This window comes from Bos grunniens, chromosome 1 (assembly GCF_055505025.1).
Source record: "Bos grunniens cultivar Pamir isolate PY7600 chromosome 1, Bosgru_T2T1.0, whole genome shotgun sequence".
Classification (NCBI taxonomy): Eukaryota; Metazoa; Chordata; class Mammalia; order Artiodactyla; family Bovidae; genus Bos; species Bos grunniens.
The window spans coordinates 37,590,153-37,601,350 of record NC_141165.1 but is presented as its reverse complement, the minus strand read 5'-3'; positions in this window follow the sequence as shown (position 1 = coordinate 37,601,350).

The following is an 11,198-nucleotide window of genomic DNA, read 5'->3' as shown; positions in this document are numbered from 1 at the left end:
CCTGCCAACATATCTCTTGGTCTTTAACATGTTTCAATTTCCTTATTTCTTCTGAAACCCTATAATTATAGTGGAATTTGATCTGTGCTCCTTCTGTTCTAGGATAGTTTTTCTTCTATGATAGGTTTCCTGGTTGGGGAGCCTTCAGGTTAGCTAACAGACAGATTAACAAGAGAAAAGATTAAAAAGAGAAAAGTTTATTCATATGCATGCAAGTCACAAAAGCAGTGGTTCCCAAAATGGCTAGAGGTGGGGTTTATATTCCAACTTAATAGAAGAAAGGGATCTGGGAGAAAGGGCTTCACTGGGAAGAACAAATGAGTTTATTGGGGAAATACCAATGAGCTTTGTAAGGAAACAAATAGAACGTGTGACAGTTCATGATAGTGTTTACGTAATTTATCTTCCCTTGTGTCAGTGGTTCCTCTCTCTCCTGGCTGAGAAACTGCCCCAGAAAGGGAATTTATGGCAGCCTGACTCTCCAAAGTTTTTTGTTCTTAGTCAGATCAAGGAAGCTCCAAAAAGGCCTATTTTTGGATCTGTCATATCTCAAATGTCTTCAGTTTGAAAGTCTTCACTTGTGCAGTCCTCAGTGCCCAGGAAGGAGCCTTCACAGGGCCCTTCCTGCACCACCATGAGACCCCATTCTGTTGCTCCTGGTCCTTCTAGTGGCTCTGTATATGTTTTTGGAAGGCTCAGTCCAGCCCAGGTGGGCCCAGACATGAGCAGTATCTTGGACCACATCCTGGCATAGGTGAATGAGATTGGAAACACACTGGAGGAAACGATCCAGGATGTGGTTGACCACAGCAATCAGAGCAACTTTTCTGCCAAGGCCTGATACTAGCTTTCAGACAAACCCCACAAAACAAAGTAGGGACTTAATACCACCTCTGAATACCAGCAGGGTCACCTTGCTTCTCCTCAGCTGTGTCCCACACTCCTGCCCCTGTGCCAAGGACTTCCTCTATGATGTCCCATACCACCACTGTCCTCCTCCCAAGAAAAATCATATGCTTAAGAAAACCTGCCATAAATTCTTCATGTAAAATCTAAGGTCCTGTATGGGTTCCCACACTATAAATGACAATGAATGAATTTAAGGCAGAAGCAGATTAAAGTAAACCATGACCAAATATCCTGTGGACATGAAGAAGTGACTCTAAGTCATCTTCAGATGTTGAAGGTAGCAAACTATGCTGCCCCAAACTATGCTCCTTTGGCTTGTTAGTTATGTTGAGTAGTAGTCACTTGAAAAACAGCATATACAAGAAGATTTCTCTGAACTCCTCTTATCTGTCTAAAGACAAATGCTCCAAAGGAATCAAGTGTCATAAATCCCCTCTTGGGGACTTTCATCAGCTGGAGGAGATTGACACTTACCATGTAGAAGTCCACACCATTTATTTTTCTAAGGGGCCATTCATCATCCTAAAATTATTTACTCTCCTCTAGAAGGTCCACATCCCTCCCTCCCTTTCTCCATTAAGGTATTTAAGTCTGAGTTCTAAACCGCCTCAGAGAGTTATTCATTTTTCCCCACTGGGTATCTCCCAATGTATACATGCACTCAGTTCAGTTCAGTTGAGTTCAGTCGCTCAGTCCTGTCCGAATCTTTGCGACCCCATGAATCGCAGCATGCCAGGCCTCCCTGTCCATCACTATCTTCCGGAGTTCACTCAGACTCACGTCCATCAAGTTGGTGATGCCATTTAGCCATCTTATCTTCTGTCGTCCCCTTTTCCTCCTGCCCCCAATCCCTCCCAGCATCAGAGTCTTTTCCAATGAGTCAACTCTTTGCATGAGGTGGCCAAAGTACTGGAGTTTCAGTTTTAGCATCATTCCTTCCAAAGAAATCCCAGGGCTGATCTCCTTCAGAATGGACTTGTTGGATCTCCTTGCAGTCCAAGGGACTCTCAAGAGTCTTCTCCAACACCACAGTTCAAAAGCATCAATTTTTCAGTGCTCAGCTTTCTTCACAGTCCAACTCTCACATCCATACATGACCACTGGAAAAACTATAGCCTTGACTAGACGGACCTTTGTTGGCAAAGTAATGTCTCTGCTTTTCAATACGCTATCTAGGTTGGTCATAACTTTCCTTCCAAGGAGTAAGCGTCTTTTAATTTCATGGCTGCAGTCACCATCTGCAGTGATTTTGGAGCCCCCAAAAATAAAGTCTGACACTGTTTCCACTGTTTCCCTATCTATTTCCCATGAAGTGATGGGACCAGATGCCATGATCTTCGTTTTCTGAACGTTGAGCTTTAAGCCAGCTTTTTCACTCTCCTCTTTCACTTTCATCAAGAGGCTTTTGAGTTCCTCTTCACTTTCTGCCAAAGGGTGGTGTCATCTGCATATCTGAGGTTATTGATATTTCTCCCGGCAATCTTGATTCCAGCTTGTGTTTCTTCCAGTCCGGCATTTCTCATGATGTACTCTGCATATAAGTTAAATAAGCAGGGTGACAATATACAGCCTTGACATACTCCTTTTCCTATTTGGAACCAGTTTGTTCTTCCATGTCCAGTTCTAACTGTTGCTTCCTGACCTGCATACAGGTTTCTCAAGAGGCAGGTTAGGTGGTCTGGTATCCCATCTCTTTCAGAATTTTCCACAGTTTCTTGTGATCCACATAGTCAAAGGCTTTGGCATAGTCAATAAAGCAGAAATAGATGTTTTTCTGGAACTCTCTTGCTTTTTCCATGATCCAGAGGATGTTAGCAATTTGATCTCTGGTTCTTCTGCCTTTTCTAAAACCAGCTTGAACATCTGGAAGTTCATGGTTCACATACTGCTGAAGCCTGGCTTGGAGAATTTTGAGCATTACTTTACTAGCATGTGCTGCTGCTGCTGCTACTGCTAAGTCACTTCAGTCATGTCCGACTCTGTGTGACCCTATAGATGGCAGCCCACCAGGATCCCCCGTCCTGGGATTCTCCAGGCAAAACACTGGAGTGGGTTGCCATTTCCTTCTTCTACTAGCATGTGAGATGAGTGCAATTGTATGGTAGTTTGAGCATTCTTTGGCATTGCCTTTCTTTGGGATTGAAATGAAAACTGACCTTTTCCAGTCCTGTGGCCACTGCTGAGTTTTCCAAATTTGCTGGCATATTGACTATAGCACTTTCAGAGCATCGTCTTTCAGGATTTGAAATAGCTCAACTGGAATTCCATCACCTCCACTAGCTTTGCTTGTAGTGATGCTTTCTAAGGCCCACTTGACTTCACATTCCAGGATGTCTGGCTCTAGGTGAGTGATCATACCATCGTGATTATCTTGCATTACATGTTAATAAACTTCTCTTTGTTTCCCTCTTGTTAATTTGTTGTTTCTTATAGTAGTCTCAGCTAAGACCTTGGGAAGGTAGAGGCAAAATTAGTTTTCTTCTCCTAAAATGTGTTAGGTAGCTCTCAATATTTACTGAATGAACTCAACTTGAATAGAAAGAAATGCTTTAGGAAAATGCATGCATGCATTCTAAGTCATTTCAGTCATATCTGACTTTTTGCAACCCCATGGACTGTAGCCACCAGGCTCCTCTGTTCCCCTGGATTCTCCAGGCAAGAATACTGGTGTGGGTTGCCATTTCCTCCTCCAGGGGATCTTCCCAACCCAGGGATCAAATTCCCGTCTCCTGTGGCTCCTGCATTGCAAGAGGATTCTTTACCACTGAGTCACAGGGGAAGCCCAATAAAACCAACTAATCAACCAAGTATGCAAGCAAACAAACAAAGCAAAACTCTCTCCTGGTAAAAATAGTTAGATGGAATGATCAAGTGAGTCCCTGAAAAAAATAGTTGAAGGATGAATGGTCATGTGTGGGATGATCTTAGGGGAAGGGAGGGCTTAGACTGCCTGTACATGAGTCATTCCTTCTGCTTCTCTCTTACATATCCATGGGACAACATTATTCAACTAAAAAAGATAAATTTGCCTTCATAGATTAAATAAATAAAATTCAGGCCTATTTGTATCATTTTGTTCCAGGGTTAAGTGGTTTTTTTGGTAGGGGTCAATAATTGGGTATGTAAATGCTACAAATCAACCTTGTAAGTGGTGATTCTCCCAAATTGTCCCAGGAACACTAGTTTATGCAAGGTGAGAACACATGGACCTGGACTTATGGATTTTCACACATCTTGAAGGAGAGTGATACTATGGGTTGAACTGTACCTCCCTTCAAAGTACATTCAAGTCATAACCCTTAGTATCTATGAAGGTGACAGTTCCAAAACAGGGTCTTTGCAGATGTAATCAAGTTAAGACAAGGCCATAGTGGGTGAGGATGGGCACGAATCCACTATGACTGGTATCCTTATAAGCAGAGTAAAGAGAAATAAAGGAGGTGTGGCCATGTGGCATTGGAAGCAGAGATTAGGTTCTGCTGTCATGTGCAGAGAGATGTGTAGGACTATTAGACTCTAGAGGAGGCAAGGGAGCATCTTCTCCTACAAGCTTCAGAGAGAGGATGGCCCTTCCAACACTTTGATTTCAGACTTTTCTAGCCCTTAAAACTATGAAAATAAATTTCTGTTGTTTTAAGCCACCCAATTTGGCACATTTTGTTATGGTAGCCTTAAGAAACAAATGTAGGTAATAAAATAGTCGTCTTTCTTAGGGGGTTGGGGCTGTTTCACCTGACTGAAGTAGTCATACTCAACAGAACCTGAGGTTCCCAACTTCTCTTTCCAAAACTGAGAGCTTCCCACAGTTGAATGCACTGTTGGTTATTTTATAGAGCTGGGTGAGATGTATTTTAATTTAGATATGAGTCCCCTGTTGTTCTTTCTCAGCTGGTATAAGAAGTCAATTACATTTTGTGTTCTAAATACTTCCCCAAAAGAGGTCTGAATAAAATCTAATGCAAGAAAGAATTGAAGAGAACTGACACACAATTCAAATTCATTTAGTTCAATTCCACTTTAAACCTGTTGATACCACTTTAAACATTTATTTTTACCTTGGTTTTAGCAAAGTAATTATTGAATATATTTATTTTAAGGTTAAAGTATAAATGGAAGCAATGGGCTTTATTGTTATTTTTTTACCCTTACTAGTGGCATGGGGGATATTAACTCCCCAACTTGGGACTGAACCCATGCCCCCTGCAATGAAAGTGCAGAGTCTTAACTACTGAACCAACAGGGAAATCCGCAAGAAACAATGGGCTTTATTTTAAAATACTGTGCAGTACTTAGTCAATAAGTGCTAAGGGCAAAAGGCTACTGTTTTGTTAAAGTAAAGGAACTTCTGAAGCAAAAAATGAGATAAAAGTGAAGTTTTGATTATGTGTACATAAATACAGTATATAGTCTAAAAACATTTCATCATATGCTTGGGAAAGCAAATTCTTTTTGGTGATGAACACAAAATACAAATGTAAATGTTAATGTTATTTATGTAATGTAATTTAATGTTAAGAAATTTAATGTTAAGTTTTAGGGCTTAATGTAGTATTATAATTATGCTTATAAATAAAAAATCTTTTAAAAACAAATGATGAAGTTATCATTGATGAAATTATACAGTATCTGGTATGTACTTTCAAATACCAATTGGAGCAGAGGAGAATTAGATTGCTACTTAGATGAAATGAAATTGGTAATAAATCACCAATTGTTGAAGCTAGATTATAAGAACATGGCTATTTAACATTTTTTATACTTCTATGTCTTTAAACATATTTCATACTAAAAAAATGCAATAGACCTAATTTCTTGGCCTTGAAAGGATGTAAAATCTAGTTAACATGTGAGAGTATATAAAATAAGCCACAAAGATTAATCACAGAGACTAAAGTGAATTATCAATTAAATAATGCATAGCTCTAAATGTTTTACAGACAAATTATAATCACAAGTCAAATTGGTTAGGAAAGAGAGAATTTCTGACATGGATGTAGAAAAATGGACTAGGTTAAAATAGGCAATAAGGGAAGAGGAAGAAGGAATAGATTGACATCTCAAACTATATCCTGGATTATGCTCCCTTGTTTAGCGAAAAGTTCTTTGTTTTTCCTTTACTCTCACACTGAATATTTCAGACTGTAGGTGTGAGGCTTTTGTCCCACACTGACCAGTTCCTCAATACTACCTGGGTGTCCTACTACTCAATTCAGTCTGACTCTACTTACCTTGAATTAGGGTTATTTCCCACAGGTGTCTAGTCAAGTTTTTCCAGTGGTCGTGTATGGATGTGAGAGTTGGACTATAAAGAAAGCTAAGTGCAGAAGAATTGATGCTTTTGAACTGTGGTGTTGGAGAAGACTCTTGAGAGTCCCTTGGAATGCAAGGAGATCCAACCAGTCCATCCTAAAGGAGATCAATCCTGGGTGTTCATTGGAAGGACTGATGTTGAAGCTGAAACTCCAATACTTTGGTCGCCTGATAGGAAGAGCTGACTCATTTGAAAAGACCCAGATGCTGGGAAAGATTGAGGGCAGGAGGAGAAGGGGACAACAGAGGATGAGATGGTTGGATGGCATCACTGACTCGACGGACATGGATTTGGGTGAACTCTGGGAGTTGGTGATGGACAGGGAGGCCTGTCATGCCTTGTTCATGGGGTCGCAAAGAGTCAGACACAACTGAGCGACTGAACTGAACTGAAGGGCTCAAACTCACGAGACTGTGTGCACTCAGATGCTAATCTCAAACCCCAGGTTGACACGTGTATTTCTGACTGACTGGTTATAAACTGGTGTTCCCCAGATCCCATTTTTGGTTCAGTAATTTGATAGATAAGTATTGATTGACAAATAATAGCTTGGCTCCAGAATTCAGGGAAATACATTTAGCAGTTTATTGTAAGGATATAATACAGGATATATATGTATATGTGTATATGTATATGTCTATATACACTCTGGAGAAAGCAATGACAACCCACTCTAGTACTTTTGCCTGGAAAATCCCATGGGCAGGGGAACCTGGTGGGCTGCAGTCCATGGGGTTGCAAAGAGTCGGACATGACTGAGTGATTTCACTTCACTTCACTCACTTCATACTTCATCACTGGAGAAGGAAATGGCAATCCACTCCTGTATTCTTGCCTGGAGAATCCCATGGACCGAGGAGCCTGATGGTCCATGGCCCATGGGGTCGCAGAGAGTTGGACACAACTGAAGTGACTGAGCATGCATATATACACACATATGCATGCATGTGTGCTAAGTTGGTTCAGTCATGTTTGACTCTGCGACCCTATGGATTGTAGCCCATCAGTTTTCTCTGTCCATGAGATTCTCGAGGCAATAACACTGGAGTGCGTTGCCATGCCCTCCTCCAAAGGATCTTCCCAACCCAGGGATCAAACCTGCATCTCCTGTGGCTCCTGCCTTGCAGGTGGATTCTTTGTTGCTGAGCCATGTGGAAGGCCACATACACAAAATCCATTCATGGATTACACCCTTGTTGTGGTGAAGGGGCTTGTGTAACTCAATGAAGTTATGACCTATACCATGCAGTGCCACCAAAGATAGACAGGTCATAGTGAAGTGTTCTGACAAAATGTGGTCCACTGGAGAGGGAAATGGCAACCCACTTCAGTATTTTTGTGTGGAGAACACCATGGATGGTATGAAAAGCAGAAAGATAAGCCCCCACAGGTAGGAAGTTGTCCAGTATACTACAGGGAAGAGCAGAGGGCAATTGCTACTAGCTCCAGAAAGAATGAAGTGGCCAGCTCAAAGTGGAAATGACACTCAGTTGTGAATGTGTCTGGTGGTGAAAGTAACATAAGATGGTGAACATAAGGACAAAGGTTAACAAAGTTTTTTTCAAGAGAACACCCTGATCATAGCAAATACCTTTTAACAACAACCCCAGAAATGACTCTACACGTGGACATCATCAGATGATTAATACTGAAATCAGATTATATGTACTTTGCAACCAAAGATGGAGAGCTCTATGAAGTGAAGTAGCTCAGTCGTGTCCGACTATTTGCGATCCCATGGACTGTAGTCTACCAGACTTCTCTGTCCATGGGATTTTCCAGGCAAGAGTACTGGAGTGGGTTGCCATTTCCTTCTCCATGGGATCTTTCTGACTCAGGGATTGAACTCAGGTCTCCTGCATTGCAGGCAGACGCTTTACCCTCTGAGCCACCAGGGAAAGTAAGAGAGGGTATTTGGGGGGAGATCGGTCAACTCCCTTAAGGCCTTCCTTGTTTGCTAATTGACACTTAAAACCATTAGGCTCCAGCCCTCCCCTAGAGACTGGGAGATCAGGGTGTTGTTTTTCTCAATTACATTTTAAAGAGATGGTCCCCAGTTCCTTTCAAAAGATATTCCTGGGCTGTAGATTTACATCTTAAACGGACAGAGAAAGAATTTATAACTGCAGTTTTCCAAAATAAATGCTCTAAGTAAAGATAAGTCTAGGAACTATAGTCAAGAAGAAACCCGATTAAAGTTTAGTCAAGCTGAGAGTAACATTCAGGCCATCTTGGTCACCTGCTGCTGCTGCTGCTGCTAAGTCATTTCAGTCATGACTCTGTGTGACCCCATAGATGGCAGCCCACCAGGTTCCCCTGTCCCTGGGATTCTCCAGGCAAGAACACCAAAATGGGCTGCTATTTTCTTCTCCAATGCATGAAAGTGAAAAGTGAAAGTGAAGTTGCTCAGTCGTGTCCGACTCCCAGGGACCCCATGGACTGCAGCCTACCAGGCTCCTCTGTCCGTGGGATTTTCCAGGCAAGAGTACTGGAGTGGGGTGCCATTGCCTTCTCCATCTTGGTCACCTACTGTTGCTATTATTACATTTGCAGATTCATTTCCATCTCAAAGATGATCAAATTTAGGAGACAGTTTTGCATAATGCCACAAAAGAAACTAAAAATGCAATCCCTGTGACTCTTTAGAGAACTGGAATCTAGCCCACAGTTATAAGGGTGAAAGGGATTTGCAGGACTTGGTCTTGGCAGTGAGGTTAAGAGAACATTATTTGCTGAATTCTATGTAGAGAAGGTAGCTTCCCTGGTGGCTCAGATGGTAAAGAATCTGCCTGCCATGCAGGAGGCCCAGGTTCAATCCCTGGGTCAGGAAGAGTCCCTAGAGAAGAGAATGGCTCCCACTCCAATATTCCTGCCTGGAGAACCCCGTGGACAGAGGACTTGGCAGTTTATTGTCCATGGGGTCACAAAAAGTTGGACATGGCTGAGCAACTGAGCACATACAATGTAGAGAATAGACTGGACACATGGTCACAATAGATCATAGATGTTTGGGAAGTGATAACAACCATCAGGAAAAGATTTTTAAAACTGTTAAAGGTAGTTTAATGAGATGCAACAACCTGAAATTAGACCATTAGGTTAGGCATTAAGAAAGTATTTCTAAATGTAGGGTTGATTAGATTTTGGAATAATTTGCTGGGAAAAGGTCGCTAAGGTCCTATCACTAGAAATACTCAAGAGTTTAGATTAGATGAAATACAGATTGCTATTTATGGCCAAAATAACAAGGTCAAACCCACAATAATACAGAGAAGAAAACTCTTTGACCTCGGGCATGTTTTTCCCCTTTATGAAAAGATTCACTTGATTTTACAAAACAACAAAAAACAAAAGCCACATAATTTGTAATATTCTCAACTGAGGATTCCCACAACAACAAAAAAATGCATTTCTCTTTAACCTGTTTTCCTCTAAACTAGCTTTTAGGGAGAATATGATTGCATCAATGAAGAGAATGAAAATAGTGCCCATTTTACATTATAAGGAATTAATTTGCAGCCAATGTGCTTATATTAACAAATTGTTATTTGGTTAGAAAATAGCCTAAACACTACTTTGTCTCTTTAATGGCCCTATTTAACAACTCAGTTTAGCTGTTTTTGCTTAATTTTCATGCTAATTTTAAGCTATTTCCATTCTTTGAAAGTTTTAACAGTATTTTAAATTTAACAGTGTATTGATGTTTGCATTTAGTTTTTATTTGATTTAGTTTATTCCAAATGACTCATCACTTGATTGTTCTGCAAATCATGCAGAGGGGAGTGGATGAAATTCTTATGCAGAAGGTTTATTTTCTGTTTAAATGAATGCCAGAGCAGGCTCCTTTTACTAGAATGTAAATTCTTTAGAGTAAATCTTGAATATCTCAGAGTACCATCTTTCTTGTCCAAACAGGGATGTCTTTATATGGGGATTCATGGCAGATTTTTGTCAGAAACATTTATTTGGCTTAATAACCTGTCTCCCCTTCGTCAAGCCAAGTGTTAGTCACTCAGTTGTGTTCAACTCTTTGCAACCCCACGGATCATAGCCAATCAGGCCCCTCTGTCCATGGAATTCTCCAGGCAAGAATACTAGAGTGGGTTTACATTTCCTTCTCCAGGGGATCTTTCCAATCCAGGGATCGAACCCAGGTCTCCCACATTGAAGGCAGGCTCTTTACTGTCTGAGCCACCAGGGAAGCCCCTAACTCCTATCTACATAGTACATTTAGTCATTTAACCAAAATTTTAAACCAATATTTAAGATCACTTCCATGTGCCAGGAATTGTTCTAGGTGTTCCATCATATAGCAGTGAGCTAGAACAACAATGTTCATATCTTTATAGAACTTTCTCCCAGTGAGAGAATGCGTAATAAAGAGACAAATAAATATGTAACATAGGGTCAGGAAAGGGCATGGACTTTTGAGAAAAAATCAGGCAAAGTAAGGGACTCCGTGGTTGCATTTTTAGGTGGGTGTGGAGATGTCTCTGAGAAGAAGACATTTGAGCAGAAAGCTGCATCCCTAAGAGAATGACCCATATGAAAGAGTATTCTAGGCAGAGGAATGGCAAGTGTGGGTTCTGGATGCTGGTTGGTGTATTCTAAAAATGCAGGTAGGTCCAGTGTAGCTGATGTTGTGAACCAAAATGCAGCCTGCCATGTAAGTAAACAAAGGATGTTACAGCCATCAAGCTACCACATTATAGCCACCCAGATGGTAAACCCTGAAGGAACTCAGGCTAGTGTGAAATGAAATGTTTTCTGCTCTATACTCTACCAGTAAATAAGACTTTTCCAGATGCAAACAAAGGTGAAACAAAGCCAGCTATTTGGCTACTTCCTCCCTGGTAAGTGCTGAGGAGTTGGGGGGATGTGAGAGGTGGCCACTTCCCACATCTGCCATCTCTTACAGTAAACAAGGAATTAGGATGTGAACAATCAAAAAAGCAGGATTGGCCCCAGATAGCTAGAT